At 43.6% G+C, this 21,100-nt stretch overlaps 1 protein-coding gene across 2 annotated transcripts in view; it reads left to right on the top strand.

The window, feature by feature from the left end:
* The first annotated feature begins 2,276 nt into the window (after nucleotides 1-2,276).
* Nucleotides 2,277-21,100, top strand: part of LOC132913941 (uncharacterized) — an 80,689-nt gene continuing 61,865 nt past the window's right edge. For both annotated transcript variants that reach the window (XM_060972630.1, XM_060972625.1), the window contains exon 1: nucleotides 2,277-2,418. The gene's annotated coding sequence lies outside the window, so the exon portion shown is untranslated. The remainder of the gene's footprint in view (nucleotides 2,419-21,100) is intronic.

Here is a 21,100-nt window from a genome sequence, read left to right as displayed (position 1 = left end):
TAATGATCTTCCTTCAATCTCGGTTGATTGCAGCCCTTTTCCCTCAAATTCGTAATATTCGTATCTTATAATATCTCATTCTTCATTTTACTAAAATTTGCAACAAGAATTTTCATAGTGACGGTATAGAATTAATCTTTCGGATGTGCTGGGGAATAAGACGTATTGCGTGTATTCGCTAGTAACGTCGTGCCATGCAATATGACCGACCGTTCCTAGGTAACAGGTCTTTAACCTATGTATCTCAAAACGTTGAGAACTGCAAACGATCGGGCGGAAAAATAAGAAGAAAGGATATTGAACTTTTCTAAAATTTTCGAAGAATTAGAAATATGTTGGGCGAAAGGAAAAAAGATATGCGAATATTTGATGGTTGAGAAAGATGCACAAACTTGGTATGTCAGCGATACGTTTGATCGCATTCATGCTGGAGCGTAGGCTTATCTCGGGACGTGTACGGGAGGATGAAATTATTCAGCCGGTAACGGCAGAGACTGTACCGAGGCCGCGCTACACTTCTGAGAAAATAAATTCTCCCGCGCTTCTTCAGTGCCCGTAGGTTCGCGTTGCCACTTCCTTCGTGAATTCTCTTCCTCGAAGATCGAGTTGATTCGAATAGCCAACCTTCCCTCTGGGGACCATAAGGGGACGAGGCTCTCTCGACTGCGCAATTCTCGTTGCAGAAAAAAAAAGTAGAGACGCTAAAAAAGGTAAAAAGGAACTGAGGCGAAGGGGATATCGAATTTTTTTGCGGCCCCTCCTCGCTTTGCGCCTATATTGATTTTTAGAAATTCCTCGCGAGACGGTTGAACGCGAATGTAGAAAGGAGTGAGCGAGCGAGCGAAACGAACAGGCGAAGGAAAGAAGAAAAGAAGGAGAGGAACGAAGCAGCCGGAAAAGATTCGCGGCCCTCGAGCCATCGCGCGTTCTAGGGCGGTGCAGCGCTGTTTTACGAAACCTTTTAGCGGGCAATGTCCGATAGAAACCGAGAGAACGTAATTAACTTGGAACTTATCAAGCCGAGAAGCGTCGCGTGTTTTGCGTCTTTGCGAAATGTCTCAACAGAATAATTGTCTGGAGAATACTCTGTTACGTTTTGACACAATTCGAACTTTTTTTATAATGCTCTGTAAGATGGCATTTACGAACATGTTCGTTATATAATTCATTGATAGATAATCTTTCGTTTTTCATAAATTCTTCCAACGATTCAGCTGCTCTATATTCGACTGCCGACTTTTCTACGTTAGTGAGAAGATCGGTTAAAAAATCAGAAATTTGAATAATAGTAATATGAAATTTAAATTTAAATTGAGAACTTTCAGCGGGAGATCAAAAAGCTTGTGAAACGACGAGGGAGAAAGTAGAGTAGGAAATGTTCGTTCGATAATTTATTTTCTATGAGTATATAATATAGCGATGATGTATAAAAACAGAAGGCAAGAACGTTGCACGCGAACTAGAGAAGTTGAAATGAACCGTTAAAAGTTCCAGCGGACGAAACGTGAAATAATGGTAGGAGGACGATGCGTGCGTGTTCGTAGGTATTTATAAGATTCGTAAGGATGTTTACGGCATTTGTTTCTAACAGCGGGAAAATTCCCACCCATATTAGACATAATGCGAGACGGCCCTGCTTATAGTCGAAAGCAATCGAAGGTAGTCGAAGTCGTCCGAGGACAGTGGAAAATAGTGGGATGTTTCCCCTCTTTCGCTTATGACCATCCCTCAACCCCTACCATAGCGCGCATCCCTTCCTTTAGGCTCGATGTATCTCTGTTTCTCTCATACCCGTTGACGGTTCTCTCAGTCGCTTCCTTCTCCCTCTCTGTCTCGCTCTGACTGGCTGTGATCTCCCTCTCTCTTTTCTTCCGTCTTTGTCTGTCTCTGTTTTTCCTTCTTGCTCGTTCAGCTCGTTCTTAACGTCAAACCACTTAGGGCCGCAGACCTCGGCAGTCAGTCGATCTTTCCTAGCAGCAGCATTCCGGCATTTTCCACCTGATCGCGCGCGGGCGGTCCGGTAAACGCCATTTTGTTCGTCACGTCTGATCGTCACGTCTCCTCGTTAGAGAGAGGAACCTCGTGCGTAGAACGTTTGTATGTGCCGCGCACCCTTCCACGCCCCGTGCAACACCTGCGTTATCAAAAACAACAAACGAACGGCGACGCACTTTGTAACACACGCGCGCGGTTGTTGTGTGGTGCGGGTGGTTTACTTTTCCCTATTCCGTGAAACCGACAACCGGGCATTGGGAACGTAAAAAGACGCCGGGTGTTGTTTTTCCGTTGACGAGACCCGCACGGAACGGAGTGCGTGACCCCGCGTGGTGTTTTCTCTCTCTGCTCTCCACGTTATTCTTCCTTCGGTCACCACCACGTTAAGGACCTCGACAACGCAGTTAACCGATACGTGAGAACGTGAGTACGCACTATATACTTTATTAGATTCACGCGCATCTCGACTGTCTTTCCGTCTATCACGCACACGGTCCCAACGTTAGATCTTGTTTTTTCCTGCCTGCATGGCATCGTCTGCCATGTTAGACCGGCGTCTCTTTCTCTTTCTCCCTCTTTCTCGTTGTCCCTCTCTTTTTACTCTCTCTCCCTTCTCGCGCCGTCCCCCTTCCTCGTGCTTCGTGTAAACGCGCTCTCTCCCACCTCCGCTCGTATCTCGACAGGAGCGTCGACATGAATTTTCCGATTGCGAATTTTAATGTTAATATACAATGACGGTCGCAATCACGATGTCGATGACAGTCATGCTGTTGGTAAGGAACGACGACGACGCCGCCTGTCAACTAACCTCTTGCCTTCATTGACGTGCTGTTCCTGCATTTTCGCTGTTTGTATAATTCGTTGCGTGTTACGTATATGTGCTACGAGCGTCCGTACGATTGAACAAAGAACGCTAGAGAGGAAAAATAAACAAGAGCGAGAAAGAGAAGAAACGAGCACGTATTCGTAGGACAACAAAAGTTAATACGAAACATCGTGCCCCCGTAATTCTACGCGAATGTACATGATTTCTTCGACCTTTTTTGTCTGTTTTCGAAATGATACTCTTCGCGGAAGCCGTGTGTACTTTTCAGAACAGACATAACCTTAAACGATCGAAGAATGAATACATACACCTGACCGGTTTATGTGTATACCTTTGAAGGCATAGGCGCGGTTCTTAACACTTGGACGTTACCGACTATTCAGCACGTGTGCACACGCGTTCGATGCTCCAAGATAGTGCATCTAACTGTAACCAATCAAAGCAACTGGAGATTTGTTTATTTCGCGTGCTGGCGCAAAAGCGCGGGAAGCGGGAGGGTTCGAATCGAACCGCGAGACGCAACATTTTTATAGTCGACGTATTCACGGGGCTTTAAAATACTCTAAAAGAAACATTTTACGCATTCAAACAGAAATTGCGTCTCTAAATTGCGAAATTTTGAATCAGAATGATTTCAAAATGACTCATCATTACGAATCAGATTATTTTCCATGAATAGTGCCGCGTAGTAACCGAGGACGATAGTTAATTCTATGCTTATCTTCACGCGGAAATTTTTCGTTCTAGGAAAACTTCTAATCAGTTTCGCCGTTTTTGCAAAAACCAAACCGCTGTTGCAACTTTTATAACAGCCCGATATCGCGTTACGCGTACGTTTTTCATCTTTTTTTTCTATTTCTTTTTTCTTTTTCTTTTTCTTTTTCTTTTTCCTTTTCCTTTTTTCTTTCCTTTCTGCGTGACGTATATTATGTTCTCGTGAAATCTGATAGAACGTTAAATGTCTTTTTGCGCGGACGATCGGCAACGCTGTACTTATCTTCGAAATACACTTTGTCGCGCACAATCGAAGAGCGAAAAAGAGTTTTATCAGAGGAAAAATTGAATCGCGCGTCCATTCCCTTGGCTCGCTCGTTAAAACAGACGTCTACGTTACGCATGTCGTTTTTTTGGGAAACAGTAGAAAATTATGAAATCCTATTATGCGAGGCGTATTTTTCATACGTGCTTCCTTTTTTTCTCCGTAGGAATTGCATTATCTCATTCGTGTACCTCGCCTCAGTGGTTCCATTGACGGTGCGTCATAGCGAATTATTAAACTCTTCGAAAAAGAGCAATTACTTGACGTCATTGCAGACACGTGGAGCAGAGCGCGTTAGTCGTAGTAATTTATGTCATCGCCGGCGCGGAAATGGGTTTTTCCAAAAATAAAATACGAACGAACCGATCGCCGTTCGGCGACACATCGGAAAATTACCGATTGACATCATCGAATCTGTGCATTTTTTCAAAATACTTTCGAAATTGACCATGGAAAATCAATACTTTTCACGTCTTCATGAATTTTTATGGATTTCTTTTTCTCTCTGAAAAAAATAAAGTAAGCATCAATTGCGGTATTTGCATCGAGACGTAGCTAGAAGCGCTTCTGGCGTTTTCATGAATCGATTTTATGATCATTTTTTATCTTTGTAAAAAGTCGCAACTATGCAAATAATAAATTAGAATATAAATATCGTCGTTTGTCCCTCTTGTGTATGTTTCAGACGAAACGAGATATATCATTTTCTGAAATCAAGTGAAATAAACGCGTAATTTTCTTATATTTGTGCTTTACGGGGTTTGTAAGTTTAGTAAACTCTGATTCCATCGTATAGTTAGCTCGTTAGCCGTACTTGTCTGACATCGAGATTAGAAGAAACCGACGAACAACTTTGAACATTTGTATTTATGTCCTCGATGTTTATTATAAACGCCCTTTCTTTTTTCACCGTCTCAACGTCGACCAAAATTACTCATCTATTCTTCTTGTTTTCAACATGGTTTCACACGACCATTTCGCATATTTTTCCATCGATTAGTTTGAATATTAAACGGCTAGCTACGTCAAAAATCAGTGGGAAAAAATTTCCCCGGCGAGTAATAGCGAGGAACGTGTGGAAAGGAAAAAAAAGTGTTACGTTGTCGATAATTGCAACTATGATACAATAACAGTGTAGTAGTAGTAGTGGTAATAATAGTAACTGTGAGGATTCAAAGATCGATCATAAAAAGAAGCACGCAAACACAATTTGATTGATCGATAAGAGTAACAACGATATGGAGAACTCATGCAGCCATGTGATTTCGTTGCATGCCAATGTATTATGGGCTTTGATTGTCAGACTGGTATAAACCTGCTGTTACGTTTTACGCACTCCTCGACATCAAAAAGATAGCTAGCGATCCGACACGGAAGGATCTCTCGAGAATTTGGCAACCATTATAGCAACGTCGCAAAAAGACAGCGAATTGTTTATTCCAAATTTAAAATTGCTCGGACCTTTATTGCCAGTGAATAACAAACTACGTATTTATATCGATCGAATATATGTATACCAAAGAGTTTATAAAATGTTCAAACATCTGTAGAAATCCTCTACTAATAATATACTTATGTAATATATAATAATAGTAATAATATAATATACTTATATAATAAAATTGAGAAACGAAGTTAATCAGTTTTGGCTCAAATGTGTTGTAACTTCTACGTACATCTTCAGATTAGTTTTAAATTTGGCATGATTATTAATTAAATATCGATATAATCGTGACAGCCGTGTTTCACAACAATGCTAATGAAATTTCAAAATGTTTTATATAGATGAACATTTTCTATGGTAAATGTTCCATTGTAGATAGATGCAGTGTCTCTGTGAACATGGTGGGGATAGGAGTCAATATCGAAGATAAGCGTGCGAACGTCTTGACTCGGCCTCGTTCAATCTTTTTCCGTGCGTTGAAAAATGTGTTTTCTCTCGGTTGCTCGCGGCCAGCTGCACCGATCTTCCCTCTCGCGTGTATATACGCGTATTTCTGTAACGGGCGGGATAGTGACCCGCGTAAACGTTCGAAACACTTGATATCATTTGCGTCGCCTTTCGTCCCATTGTTGAAAACATCGCACCGACAGATAATTAGCTATATCGTTTCTCTGTTATCATTTTTATTTGTCGCGAGTGCATATACTTTGTTTCGCGGTATTGTTCGTGTGTAAATATTAAACGAAATGCGATATACTCGGTGCGCGTCAGCGGTCCGTTACGAGCATATACACGTAGGGAATTTTCGGTTCTTAATTTCCGTCGACGCGTGCGAAACTAACGCTGTAAATATTTGCATCGTTTCTATTTTTCTTTCCTCTCGTATGTATCTTAAATTGAATTTTCTAACCTGTTTAAGTTCTAATATTACAGGATAATTTACAGCAAACTGCGTACTCGACTTCTCGAACGTCCTCGACACGTTTCGAGTATTGCCATTTTTTCTTCGCTTTTTTTCTTGCGTCTCTAATGCTAACTTGTAAGAGTGATTTATACTTTCGTTGTTACCAGCATCTTTTTCCTGGTAAATACTAATAATCCGTGACGAACGCTGGTCACCAGTTTTGTTTCTATGGCCGCAAGAAGCTTAGATCTTTTTTTTCCACTACAATTTCTATTTACTAGGAATTTTCTGTTTCGTCGAAATGAAACCGGTTAAGTATCGTGCGTCACCGAGATGTTTTGAAGTCGATAAGAAAAATATAAACTTATTCAAAAAGCTTCGTACTTGTTATATCATATCATGTGTAATTCATCAGTTTTTTATTAAGAGCGAATTAATTTTGTACGTAGTACAGTAACAGTTAAATTCTTTCTAGTGTTTTTAATTCGCCACGATCGGATTTTTCTTCTCCCACTAAATTGTCTCGTTTAGATTTTTTAAACATAGTGATTATTATGTAAACAGCTCATTTACACGTGTCGTTTTATTTCTTTAAATATCGCTGCAAGCAATGTCGTTGAGTAATTGAACAGCAATACGTATACTGGAACTTGTTACATTAAGAAATTGGTCGTAGACGATAGGGTACTTAAGCATCACCAGTGAATTGTCGCTTTGGACGAAAGGCCGTAAAACGCGGGAGATGATGAAACCGAGCGAAAAGTAGATCGAATTTCAAAACACAGCTACTGTCGTCGGTTTGGTTTTCTCTCCATCACGGTGCGTCCGGACAAAAACTTCAAATTCCGTAGCGAGGTAACGCCACAGGCGAAATTGTCAGTATGATTAATACCGACGAAGGCAAAACTAACGTTGGCGTGGCCACCTATGGAAAAGTCGATAACTAACAAAAAATAGTGCCACAGAGTGTGGAATCAAGAGAAATTGAGCCGAATCATGAGTCGTTCGTCAATTTATGTACGCGTGAAAGTTAGTATCACGCGCGCGCGCGCACGCCGCTAATACTTTTTTCGCCATAGCGAAACCTCTGGAACGGTTTTCAATTTATTTCATGGATTTCTCTCCTACTCGTTTAGAAATATCATCGCACGAATATCAACGTAGATTATTCTTTTTTTTTTCTTTCTTTTTTTTTCTTAGGCGATGATTGAACGTATAGGAAAAAAAAACAAAAACTGTTTGCAAAGTAAAATTTCTAAAATTATTGCAATTTACTTCTTACAAGATGGCAGAGAAAGAAACCTATTTGCACAAAAAGAGAAACGGATGTGAAAACGGCGATAGGTGTTTGAAGTTGGAGAATAATTAGTCCTTTTGACTCTACGATTTCTAGATTTTCCATAAAATTGTCGACGGCTATACGAGAAGCTTTCCCACGTGTTTCATGGAATTCCACTTTCACACGGTATAATTCCTTCAAATGATACTCGTGCGTGTTGAATGAGTAGAATGAGTAGAAGAACCGCGGAGACAATTAAACGTCAATAAGATGAGCGAGTAGGGAATAAGGTGTCGAACCGTCTACCCGAGAAACGTGGCTAATCTCCGAGAAGGAAGAGAGAACTCTCGGGTTGTTGGTTGCATGCTCGAGGATGTCACGATGCGCCACGGAGAAATCTCTTTGATTTTCACACGTTGCGTCCAAAACAGTATTCAAGCGACGTTCGCACGACGCGGCCGCAAACCGAATTGATTTCCCCCTTCCTTTTTTTTCCCAGCTGGTCCTGTGTTTTTCAATCTTTTCTCTATTCCACCCTATTTTCTTTCATTTATATTTTTACTCGTTTATTTCTTCCGTTCTACGACTTATTTATCTTCGTTCTTTTTTCCTTTGTTTCTTTAATTTGCAAAAACCACCGATAAGAGTGATTCATGGATCGTAAAATACAAATTATCGAGTACAAAAACTTTGCTGCGAACGAAACAATATCGGGTGGCGCCGTGTACAGTCTTATACGACAATATACACAGGCCTCCTTAGTTAACCGTGGAAACAGCAGTTTCATTATTTTTTTGTGCCGTCTTCATTCAGTTCCAAATATTTAGTCATTCTCTCGTGACAGCCTGTACGATATAACTTTGCTCGTAAGATAAGAAATACGGGTTATTTCGAGTATTTTAAGGATTCCTGTAGAATAGGATTTCGCCATAAAATTACTGGCAATACCGCAGATTATTTTACGTCAGCGCAGTTTTGTAAACAGAAAGAAGGGTAACTTATACCGCTGGGAAGATTCTAAAGCCTTGGTGTCAAAGGAGGCCACTTTAGAACAATGAAGCTCAGGACTAAAGCTAGGGAATAATCATGGCCCTATGATGTGCCATAAAGCGCACCAGAGTCTCATTGCTTACCTATTTGACACGCACTTCTCGTACTTCTCTGCTGTCTCAAACAAAGAATTCTCTTCGGCGTGTCGGGAGAAAGGGCAGTTTTTGTTAGGAAAATAAGGGAGATTCGGGGAAAGAGAATGGAAAAAAGGAGAAAGAGAAAAAGAAAATGTCGTTAGTTATTCCATAGCATTGTTGCGTTCGTTCGAAACACAGGCTAAAGAATCTTCTACTTAAAAGTTTCGTAATTTCAGCAGAGAGTAAGTTCCCGTGAAAAGGTGGAAAGGTTTTCGGTGAAATTGAATTAATAGGTCCTCCATGACTGGAGGTCAGAAAATAATTGTAAACGAAAGAGAAACTACGTTCCCTTGTATTTCTAGCGAAACTTTTGCTTCAAGTGCTTCTAATTGTTATTCGAAGATGGAAAATTATCAGCAATTCATAGATCGGATCGTGTTATTTTTACATTGTATATACGTGCGTATCTTTCTTAACTCGTGTCGAGATAAAGGAGAAAGAAATCGGAAAACGAGTATGTATATTTCAAACGTGTAGAAAATTCTCGTTTGCTAGTAGAATAGGTTGGAATAGGTTCTCGGAAACAGACACCCGAAGTCAATCTTCTTTTTATCGACCAGTTAGTTCGTGCACGTTGAGGTGCTTATTAACGAGTCGAAGAATCTCGACTCCTTATATTTTTTCTGGCATAGGGAGAGGAACGGAACAGTCGGCGATTCGCACAATCCCATACGAAGGAATAAAAAGGAGCGATCCTCGAACACAAAGGTGTTCTCCCTGAAAGTAACCACTCTGGCAGATCGTAAAACCGAAAAAAAACCGCGAGTAGGAGTTTACTACGTGTCCTTGTAAGTAACGAAACTTTGCTATCGAACAAAAGTACGAAGCTTTTTTCCTAAAAAAAAAAAAAGAGGAGGGAAGGGTGAGAATAACGATTCCACTGTCTTCGGTGAAATTAAAGTAACATTAAGATAAAATAAAAAAAAAAAAAAAGAAGAAGCGTTCGTCGAAAAAAGTGAAGGGATTACAGATCGTAAGAAGTCGGTTTCGATTTGATCGTGACTCTTCTATAGGCCTGGAAATCGACTGGATTCGCTGGCAAGCGTAGCTCGTTAGAACGTTTGACGACATAATTACAAAGGATCGATAATAAGAAACGCGAGCAGCTTCCTGTAGCGTAGTGAGTCGGTCGCTTTTGCACCGAGATGCCACGGCACATTAACCGAGCAGCTTGTGTCGCGTTATTAAACAGAAGCAGAAGATCCTCCTTGAGCATGGAGGATCGGTTTTTCCGCGTAAAGTACCGTTGATAATGGAACAGATCTTGAAGGGGTTATTGTACGGCTGGATAGATATGGCGATGATATCGAAATACACGGTTTGTTCTACCAAGGAAAGAAACTGATGGACATGGTCGCACAACCTCTGCTACGTAAATTCACAATATTCCTTTGAATTTCGATCGTTTTTCGAAACAGTCTTGCACTTCGTTAAAAATGTCTAATTCCAATTAAATGTCTACCTTCGGATAGTTTTTGACGCGAGAAACGTAAAAGCGTGAAAAATCGAATCAATTTCCGAGAAAGGAAACAAGCTCCAAAAAGCCATGGCTCGTACATATTTCAGCGAGCTGCTCGAGTCGCAGTCAATGGAAACGTCCATCGGCAAACGTTCCGCCTTAATTAAACCGCTCGATGGACGCGGTGTTTCGCAGTATCGTGTCGTTGTAAACGCGTGTATCACGACTTTTATCGCGAGTCGAAATTGAAACGACACCGCGCGCGATTATACGCGGTAAATTGAATCCCGCGATCCCGGGATTTTTCGAAAACAGACGCGCGGAATCGACAGGTGCTCGCATTCGTTCCAAATGAATTTCATGGCGAGCGATAAACACGTCGATCGCCGTGATTTCGCGCTCCATTTTATTTATTTGTTTATTTAAACGAGTGAGAAAAAGCCGCGGGTTACAAAAAAAAAAAAAAAAATGGAACTACGGCATAAAACGCGATTCGATGAAACCATTTTGTGCGTTAACTGGAAAGCGCTGTCTTGAAAGAAAGTTTGATCTTTTTACTGTTAATTGCCCTCCCCCCCCTTTTTTTTATTAAGAATTCCATTGAAGTTTTATTCGAGGGATTTCATCGAAATCTTGATTTCTACTCTATTGAAAGTTTGATATACAAAGAGAAGAAACGATATTTTTCGAAAACGCCTATTCAGATGTCGCAGATTTTCGTCCTTAAACGACATCGACAGCCGAGTGGAACAATTTTCTCTTTTTTCCTATTCGAGGTAGCCGCGAGCTGGCTCGCTAAAAGCAAAACTTTTCCCATTTAACTGGTACCACCTCTCACCGGCTCGTGAGGGGGACGTAATGCCGTAAGATTTATAGAAAAGCATGCCGAGGCTGATTTTTCGAGATAATAACTTCTCTCTTCCGCGACTGTTTGCCGATCGCTACGCAGACGTTTTTCTTACTTTTGAAGGGGGGGGGCGGAGGGGGAAAGTCGTCGAAAATCGGACTTGCAGAATTTTAACCTTGTTTTATCTTAAAAGGCGAATAGCCTTCCACCGCTTGCCTCTCAGACATCTTTCTTCCCTCGAATCTCGGACACTTCGTTTCGAGCTTCTGCAAAGTTTCCTCTACTTGGTTACTTTTTCTCGAGAGATTCGTCTCGTCTGAAACACGAAACTCAATTCGACATCTATCGGAGCTGGTCGAATGCAAAATCTCGCAGCGTTTCAACCAACTAGGTAAATTGCAAGTCCAAAAGGAAATCAGGATACGAGAATTCTCTTTTTCCCTGATCCTTCCTACAATCACGATCGCAGAACGAAAACACGATAAGTATATATATATATATATTTCTTGATTTTCTGGTTTTAAGTGTTACTTTCCTATAAAACATAGATAAAATAAGATTTATATCGCGTTTCTCCCCACCACTCCTCGATTACTGAGAAGAAAGCCGTGCAAGCGTCAAGTATTCCCGTGAAAGTAGCATTTATAATTACACCGATAATTACTGAAATTTCTTTCGAATATCGTGGACAGACCACCGCCGATGAATACCAACAAAAGTCTCGGCGTCGGCTATTAAAACGGCAGCGGGAAGGAACCGTCCACGAAATAACTTTTATTACTGAATCAAGTACGCAGAAACTTGATAATCCTAAGTAAACAGAGGGTTAAGGGTCGCGTTTCATGCACAGAGAAAGACCGAGAAAGAAGGGGAATAAGTATAGGATGGAGGAAGAAAGCGAACGAACGAAGGAAAGAGAGTGGAGTGGTGAGCGTAGAATACATGGGACATGGGCCAGTGTTTGTGCGTGCGGGGGTAAAAAGCCGCGGAGGGGGTGGCTGTCGCGAGAATAGCGAGGTTGCGAGGGAAGACAGGGGGTTGCATAGGCTTCGATGGCTAAGGGACGTATACAAAAGTATGATAAAGGGGTTGGCTGGAGGGGTGGATCGCGGAAGGGGTGTTCTCGGTGACTCGTCGGAGAAAACGGTGGGGATGACGCGGCGGTGCGATGGGGGGCAGCCCGGTGACGGTGCGCTAGGTGGTGGAAGTGGAGAAAAGGGATTGTTTGAGAGCATCGACGACCAGACGGGGCCACTTGCCTCCGTTCGACACCCTCTTACGCGCCTATCCGCCCCGCCCTGCCCCGCTCCCCACTGACGTCACGGACCAGCACACTTTTAAACGAATAATGCAAATTGATTTTGCGATTGTCGTCGCCGTCTACGCGGCTAGATGCCGAGCACCGATGCCTCTGTCGTGTTGAAAGACAGCCTTTGTTCCAGCCACCTGGAGAAAACTGTCTCCTCTCTCTCTCTCTCTCTCTCTCTTTTTCTCTGAATGCCACTCTATGTCTAAGTACGACTAACGAAACCCGTGTTTTTTTTTTTACTTCACCCTCTAATAAACCGATGCGAGAATTTTCAATCGGATCGTAGGGGAAAGTCATCGGGAATGGAATTAGTAATTACGTACTTGGAAATTATATGTGCTTTGATGCGTATTCTTCTTGAATTGATACGTGGCTCCTTGCTTTATGATTTTGTTGAAAAATTATTTAAACCAGTCTTGACTAATCACTGTCACAGTGTCGTGTTAGTATAAGATATGGACAAATTGTATAGAATTTTTGGATGATAATTTCCAGTCTGAGGAAGTACAATTATAATCTATCGAATTGACATCGTAATTTATGTAGCTTGATTATGTACAAAGAGGGAATAGAAAATCCAGTAATAGCAGGTAAAGGTCAAAATGCCATGGCGCTTCCGAGTACTACGCTTACAAATACGTGTATGTACGTCAGTAACTTTTCACGACTACATCATTTTATTCTTTTTCTTTTTTTTTATTTACTTCTCGACAACTTCATTGTTGAAGTCGCCATATGTAGATTGTTCCATTTGCAATTCTAGTGTTTCTTGCTCGTAACAAATACAATCGACTTTTACGTTTATTCGTGTATTGCTTGCGATATATGTAGACTGTAGAGCCCTGGAGAATCAGCGTGACAATATTTGCGGACAGACAGGACGGACAACCTCTGTAGAATCACGCAATTTATTTAGCGGTCTCCAAGACAAATTTTTACTGATTTACTATTTCTTCTTGTTTAATCGGGATTAGATTAGTCACGAAACAAGAAAAACGCATTATAAGATTAGCAAAATTGAATGATATAATGTTTTCCACGTTTTGATCGACGTGTATCTGGAGTTTCCTGCTTTTCTGCGAATATTTTCATGCATATGATGACACTCGCGACCTTCGATCGACCCTAGCGCATTCACATACCGGATTTGCACGCCAGCCTCGAAACGACAAAGAGGGTACAATCGAAAAGGCTTGCCGAGACGCCATTATCTGCTCGTGTCGCGTCAAAATTAAAATTTATATGGTGTACGGCGAAATGGTGCGATGCATCACTTCGAGCTCGTGTAACGATGGACAAAAGAACCAAGCGAACATGGCAAAAATTCTTTATTAGGTCTGCAGGCATTGGTAATGAGAATTTGAAAGCATCGTGTGAGATCATTCTGCCCCCTTTAATCAAAGTATTCTATTCTGGTATTTTTGCATTTTTCAGGATACGCTCAGGCTGCTACGTACTTGAAATATTAATGAACGAAACTTCAAGTTTTCCTTAGTTTAGAAATAGCGGATCGAAATTGCGACGATTATAATTTGTTCAAAGCTTTCGCACGTCATGCTTGAATAAAAATTCGTACACGGTAGCCAGTACACACGCATGAAGCATTCGTTCAAAAATCAATTTAGCAGAAGCTGGGTGGCACTTAGCTGTGCATTTCGATCTCCAGTTAAAAACATTTTCATCCGGTGTAAATAAATTTCAGTAAGTTACGCGTACCTGAGCTGAAAACGAGATAGATCGACCACGAGTCGAGAGTCATAAAGAACGGAAAAAGACTTGACAAAATGACGCTGCGACGAGTGTCATCGAGTACCGCATACGATGATCGCTATAAACGAGACTAAATTGTACACTCGTTTCGAGCACGGTTTTTGCGAGGTTCGATTTGATTAATTATTTAAAAATCGTCGAGATACTAGGACCGTTTTAAAATCAACTTTTCCACCACCGAACGCCGACGATGCAAGAACCGACGAACGATATACAAATCGCGTGGCTGTTAACGCGTTCCGACAAACGTTCGTTATCGGATTCTCGATTTGATGCCTCTAGAAACAATGTCGGATCGATGATACATCGATTACATTAGGTTGTCGTATATGAAATGCCGCTTCTCTGAAGTTTCCTTTTGATCGGCCTAACGTCACTCGCTAAACTTTACCGAAGAGTTCTTTGTAAGACAATGTCTTACGTTTTATCTACTTAATATCAGATCTTTATAGTCGTATGAAAATACTACTAAACGATACGAAATTTAATACTTTGGTACTTGGACTTAATTAATTAGTTTGTGAACGCTATAAGAAATACAGTGGTGTGGCAATACTTTTTATATCCACCGAAGAAATGGCGCAACTATCATAAGATTCGAGTCGAAACGTTATACGAAACGTTGTGCGTTCTCGTGTTCGGTGAAAAGGTATCTTATAATCATTACACCGTGTGTCTCCCGTGTCTGTCCGCCGTTAAAAGCCCTCCGTTTCGCAATTCCGCGAACGCCCGTCGCTCAGTTTCCTCGATCCCTTCGGAATTTCAAGTATGCAATAATTTAATCCTTGGCCGTTCCTTTATTTCCGGCGCGGCAGAGTAGAAAGGTTAAATAGATTAATTGCTTAGGTCGGGATCGATCGAATATGACAGAGGGGTGGTTCTCTTTTCTCTACCGCCACCACCGCCGCCCCCTCTTTATTCTTTTTTTCCTGCGCCTGGAAATTGCTATCGCTTTGAGAATTAAACCTGGACTCGGTTCACTCGCTGCGAACGAACAAAAGGTAGTGGGGGGGGGGGGTTGGAAAGGCGGAAAGACGAGGGAAGAAGACTGGTGAGGGGGAGGGGCTGGGAGAAGGCGGTAGGACGCCAAAGGGGGCAAGTGGGGGAAAGCCATAACGATGATGCTCGTTATTCGAAAAAGAAAGAAGAAAATATATCGCTGCCGAGGACTGTGATGAACGAGAAAGCAGAAGGCTGCCTGATATCGTTTTTTCGCTTTAATAAATCCCTCCTCCCCCTCCCTGTGCACTTTTTACTTCTACGATTTCATTCCCATGGCTTTCGAACGGGTCGACTACGGGGTTACTACACCGAAACCGCCGCAAAGAGTCATATCCATCGAGTCGCATTGCAGAGTCGTCGTAAGAAAGGAGCTGCCTCCCTAATCAAAATTCCTTTCCGTAACGCGATAAGATACGTCGCGCCGCGCCGTTTGGTAAACGCGTCCTGTCCTCAGAAATGGAACGCCACCGGTTCCCCGCTTCGTCGTCTCGCTTTATCGGAAGTTCAGAAAAGAGTTTCCTACTGGTAGCTCCAATTTTTTGTTTGTTGAAGCTTTGTGTAACCGTATGTTCGAGGCTTTGTAGCTCATCCAGTAATTCTTTTTTTTTTGCTTCCACGTGTATACACGAGATAATCTACTAATGATTGTGATAATGGTGCAGAAGCGTCACTAACGGATTTGTTCTCAGTGAAAGGACAAGCTAAATAAAGCGAAAGAAGGGGAAACAGTCTGCTTGCTTAATTGAACGGAATGGTCTTAACGTAACTCCCCTTGTTCGAACGAAAATTGCGAAGAACGGTATTACGGTCTCCCAAATTTCGCGTTGATAACAAAACGACCTTTAAATCGATCGAATAACGTCGATGGTTGCTTGGGCTATACAGGTAGTTTCGTTTCCCTTTTACGACGCCTGTAGGGCTTCTCTGGCACACGAAAGGGCCGGGAGCGGGACAACGCTTCACCACGACGAAATACAATCCCAAAGAGAGAAGAGCTTCTTTCCTGTACTTCCACCCGGAAGTCACACGCGCACCGCACCGGCAACAAGATACCACCGATCCATAGCGTGTTGAACTTATACTCGCTTTTTACTTGTCTCTGGTAGTATCGAAACGAATTTTATACTCCCTCGTAGCACATAACTCATAGACGTATTCTTGGAAAGACGTATGCTTGCCTGGAAATGTCTCTTTGTAAAACGCTAAGAAACGTAACTGGGATAAAAAATCTACGCTTTTCGGTGTAAAAGACGCATTAATCCGCAAGTGGAAAAAAAAGATATAGACAGGATTGCACGTGTGGTGGTAAAGCACGAGGTATAACGTTACAGGCCAACGTGCAGAGTTACACGGGCCACGCAACCTATACAGATCGCGCTGTTCGTGTAATACGAAACTGCAAGTAGTTTCTCTGCGAGTTCGTGACGATTAATCGCCGTCACGCACACCACACCTATCTATCGATGATTAACGACCGGACAATTAGTCGATCCTATACGCTTGTTTATGGCCCGAAAATTAGTTGTACGCGTCTTATCGATGCGATCGTTCGCGTTGCGTCGCATCGGTGATTCGGTAATTACGAGCCTCATGGAATTCCGCACACACACACACACATGCATACCCGCCCCCTTTTCCACCCCTGTCCCTCTCGTCCACCCTCTCTCTCGTTGCAGACCTCTCGAAACGAAGAATCGATCCGCCGTTCGCGTCTCTCGGTTCGCTCCCCCTGAAAAAAGGAGGCAGAAGAATCGAAGAAAAAAAAAAAGAAAAATGAAAGAGAAAGAGAGGAGCGGACGGAGTAGGAGGAAGAGCCGTAGTCGTAGGAGGGACGGGTGTCGGCCGTGGAGTTCGGGGGCTCGAGACTCGGGACAGAGCAAGAGAGAGATAGTGTGAGAGAATGAGATCGAAGGGGGAAGGGTATGGAGTAGATCGCGAGTGAGCAAGAAGGTGATACGTAGTATGTACTCCTTCGAGCCAGCGCAAGATGGATTTCCGCGAACTTCGAGCGGGCCTTAACTCGCGAAAAATGTCAAAGTGAGTAGAAGAATAGGTGGTGGGCAGGGGCAGCAGGGGAAAGAGAAGAGTAGGATAGGAAGAGAGTGAAAAGGGTGACTGGTAGGTGAGGTAAAGGGGCGTAAAACGAAGCGTCGTCGTCGTCGTTGCTCGCCGTCGCCGCCGCTACCACCGTCACATCTACGGTGCGTCCGTTGTCCGCCGTTCGCCGTTCCCCTATATACGTGTATCCGCGTGCTTAAGATCCAAAAGCGCGGCTGTCGAGGAGACGAAGGAGTGGGGATAGTCTCGTGGGGAAAAAGGCCGCGCAGAAGGAGAAAGAGGGAATTGCATGACGGAGGGACAGAGTCGATGGAGGGGATGATTGTCAAAACAGGGCTGCAAGACGCTACGAAAAATGTTCGTATTTATGGCACTATTTCCGCCGCTTCGAACCCCCAACCTCCGGCCTGGATCACCCACCCCCTCCCACCTTGTGCCTCGCCTTGTCTGGCCTCCTCGCGAAATCCTCTCTTTCCCCGTTTCTTTTTTACTTCCTCCTGCCGTCGTTTTCCAGAGTGCGCGGCGCGGCACGGCGGCCGTTCTTACTTTTCTTGCTTTTCTCTTCTCCTCTCTCTTCGCGGAGTAACCCCACCACGCGTCTTCCCGTGCCTCACTTCCCCTTCCCCCTTCCCGTTTCTTTCTATGTCGTTTACTCTACCCTACCTTCAGTCCGGATCCCTACCCCAAACAACCTCTCCCCACTATCGAGAGCAACCGACTCGCCGGCGGGAGTTTCCCCCACTTTTGCGGCGCCACTTTAATGTTACATTAATAAAAAGCAACAATCAATATCTTCCCCGTAAAAAATTTTAATCTATAACAGAGAGAATTCCGGCCCCTCCCGCATCTCCTACCACCGACCGACCTCTCGCGTTCTTCCTCGCGTGCGCTCTCTTTCACTCCATCCTCTTTCCTCTTTCTCTATTCCTCTCTTCGATTCTCTCTCACTCTCTTCTGCCTCCCGCCCTCTTGAGAAAAGCGCTGCTACGAACCGTGCCGAGTTCACAGTATCGTATCCAGACTGTACGGGTACCCTGTTGTCAGAGTCAACGACGCGCGAAGTGCGTGTTGTCATTTCACTTTTCACACCGGCGAGTGAAGGACCGCGAACGGACCGCCCTTCGTCGTGTTGTTACACGTGCCCTTTTCTCGCGCCCTTCCGAGCGCTCCACGCTCACCCTTCGCGCGCCACCCGCCGCTTTCCATTCTGCGTTTCTTTTTTCGTCGCTCGGAAGTTAGACTCATCTTCGTTTTTTATTTCCTTCTGTGTCTCATCGTCTTTCTCTCTCTCTCTCTCTCTCTCTCTCTCTCTCTCTCTCTCTCTCTCTCAATCCTTTACTATTTTCCTCGGACTCCCCTCCCTTCCTCTCCATCCCTTTCCCTTTCTTTCTCTCTTTCGCTCTGTGCATCGTTCCGACTCGCTCACTCGTACACGCCAGTGACATACACGCGTTATATTCGTTCGGGGGGAAACGTGGTGCGTGCGCGTATTATACACACAACATACGGAAGTCGAAAATGTGACGAGGTGGGGTAGAGACGTGCGTGTACGGTCGCGAATCCGCGTACGTGTTTTAGGAAAAACGTGCTTGCAGTCTCTCCTTTCAGAGATCTCACGTATTCGGGCGCGACCACGTCGGAAGGGGAAAAAAATACGCAACATAGACGATGGAATGAATAGAGAGCATTGTTGGTATCGTTTCTCGTGTATTGAACTCTCTGCATCGGAGTTCGCATCGATGTCGCAATAAAATTTACGTCGGCCGGGAGAGTTAAACGTGACATCTGTGTGTCGCGTCGGTGTTAAGTACGCGAACCGTTGAGCGTAAACGATTGCGATCGAATCTACTTAAATTTCAACGAGCCGAGTGAGAATCGCGCGCCGGCAGTCGCGCAACGAACGCTGACCTTTCTTATCGCTCGTTCGACGAATTGCTTTTCCGCAAAAGTTCACTCGAATATTTATCTCCGTGCGATTGGCCGAGATCGAAAGGAATACAAGCTACAAGCTCTGCGATTCTTCCCGTACGTTCGAATGGAAATCGAAATAGCGCCGTTCGGTTTCTCGCCGTTCCGATTTTACATTCGTGTATAGTATATAACCATAACCGAGGGCACGAGCTCTCTCGACCTGCGTTTCTTCTTCCCGGACAAAAGGGTACAGAAGTAGCGGTGCGAGCGGGAGAGAAGACACACCGAGCGAAAAAGGCGAAGAAAAGACAGAGAGGAAGAAAGAGGGAGAACGAGACGGATAAAGCGAAAGAGTCAGGAGTGGGAAAGGGAGGGAGAAACAGCGGTCTCGCGCATCTCTGCGCGCGACGAAGGCAACTGAGCTTCTTCGGACCTCAAGAGACTATAGTCGACTATTTTAACTTGAACACTATGTTTTGCAGCGTATCTTGCCGCTGACTCGGCGGAAATCGTATATTGTTATCTCTGTTTTTTCTGTACGCGCCTGCTCTCTGCTGGTGACTTTCATTGATACCGTTGGAAACCTTTTTTTTCAAACACGCGTCCCCTCGCGTTTGTGCTGGTTAATTTTTTCACGCAAGATATATCGAACGTAGTCGAATGTCGCCGTTCGATCCGCGATCGCATTCGGACCCGCGCTCACAGATTCGCGAGTAACAACCATTCAAACGCCAACATTTTTTGCGCGCGTGCTTTCGTAGAAAGTTTCGAAGAGTTGTGCCAAGTGTGTCGAGACCGTCTGTAGTTCGAATCAAATTTGTGCCGCGTGATACAAGCAACAACTACCGAGTGATTCACTTCCGGACTCGAGGACTACGAGTCATCGATCATTCTCACAGCTAGGAAGTATCATACAGCTTTGACAGGCGACTTCGACCGAACAACGTACGTAATATGTGATATTTATTTTTAATTGCCGTTTTCATAAGAGTCAATTGAAATTAAAAACATATTTCCACCATGATAATATCTACGATATTCAGCTACGAAATCTTCTCACGATATTTTCAATTTCTCCGGGTTAAAACGAATTCATGAATGTTCGAAAAAAACGCGAACTTCTTAACAGGATGACATTGCACCGGGATTTCTCGCCCCTGGCCGTGCGACGCGTAGGTCAGGTTAGAAACTGTGCGAACGTTTCCGCGACGCACGTTGCTGTTGTGTGTGCCGCGCGGCGAGACAGAGAGCGTGGCATCGAGGCAGCACGGCGGAAAGATCGAGGCAGAGCCACGAACAACACAACAAGCGAGAGGGATAGATGTAACTACTGTAGAGGGAAAAGAAAGCGAAACGAGGCGCGAGAGTGAGAAAGGAAAGAGAGCACGCGGCATGGTCGTAGCGTGGTAGCGTCGAATTCGTACGGGTGACTGAATGGAATGAGTCGTCTGCCGTAGCGCGGGGAAGGGTAAGGGCCGGACCAATAGAGTCGAGAGTTTCGTCAGAGCTGTGAAAGGAGGGAGAGCGACGTTGTTGGAAGGGGCGAGCTGACAGACTTACACACGTGCGTTTGAACCTACGCTACGCGTACGCTCGTTGCGATCGCACAGAACATCATACGGTGCTGCTGCTCTACCAATCTTGCCTAACTGTTGAATTGATTCAGCGATACACGACTTCCGACCGACCGATCGATCGATCGATCGATCCGTAGCATCGAACCGCGCTTACTCTGTCTAGTAAATTGCTTGCTATTAGCAAGTTGATAATAAATTTATTATTTAAACGAAACGAATTATCGATAGCTGCATAGAATGTATCACGTGTGTTGTACGAAATATTCTGAAATTTCGCCTGTTATTAGTACATCTAATAATGCTTTACTAAGTAACTGTCTGAAGAGATTGTAAGTTCCACGTACATTTTCAAATTCATTTCAAATTTTTTCCACGTAATCGTAACGGTCGTTTCTCTTTACAGTTGCTAATGATATTCCCAATTCTTTTATGTATGATATGGACATAGAAGTTTTCCATAATAATTGTCTAAATATTTTCGTGAGTCAACGTA

The sequence above is a fragment of the Bombus pascuorum genome, chromosome 14 (assembly GCF_905332965.1).
Source record: "Bombus pascuorum chromosome 14, iyBomPasc1.1, whole genome shotgun sequence".
Lineage (NCBI taxonomy): Eukaryota > Metazoa > Arthropoda > Insecta > Hymenoptera > Apidae > Bombus > Bombus pascuorum.
The sequence above is the reverse complement of the archived record's forward strand: the minus strand, read 5'-3'. Positions and strand labels throughout refer to the sequence as shown.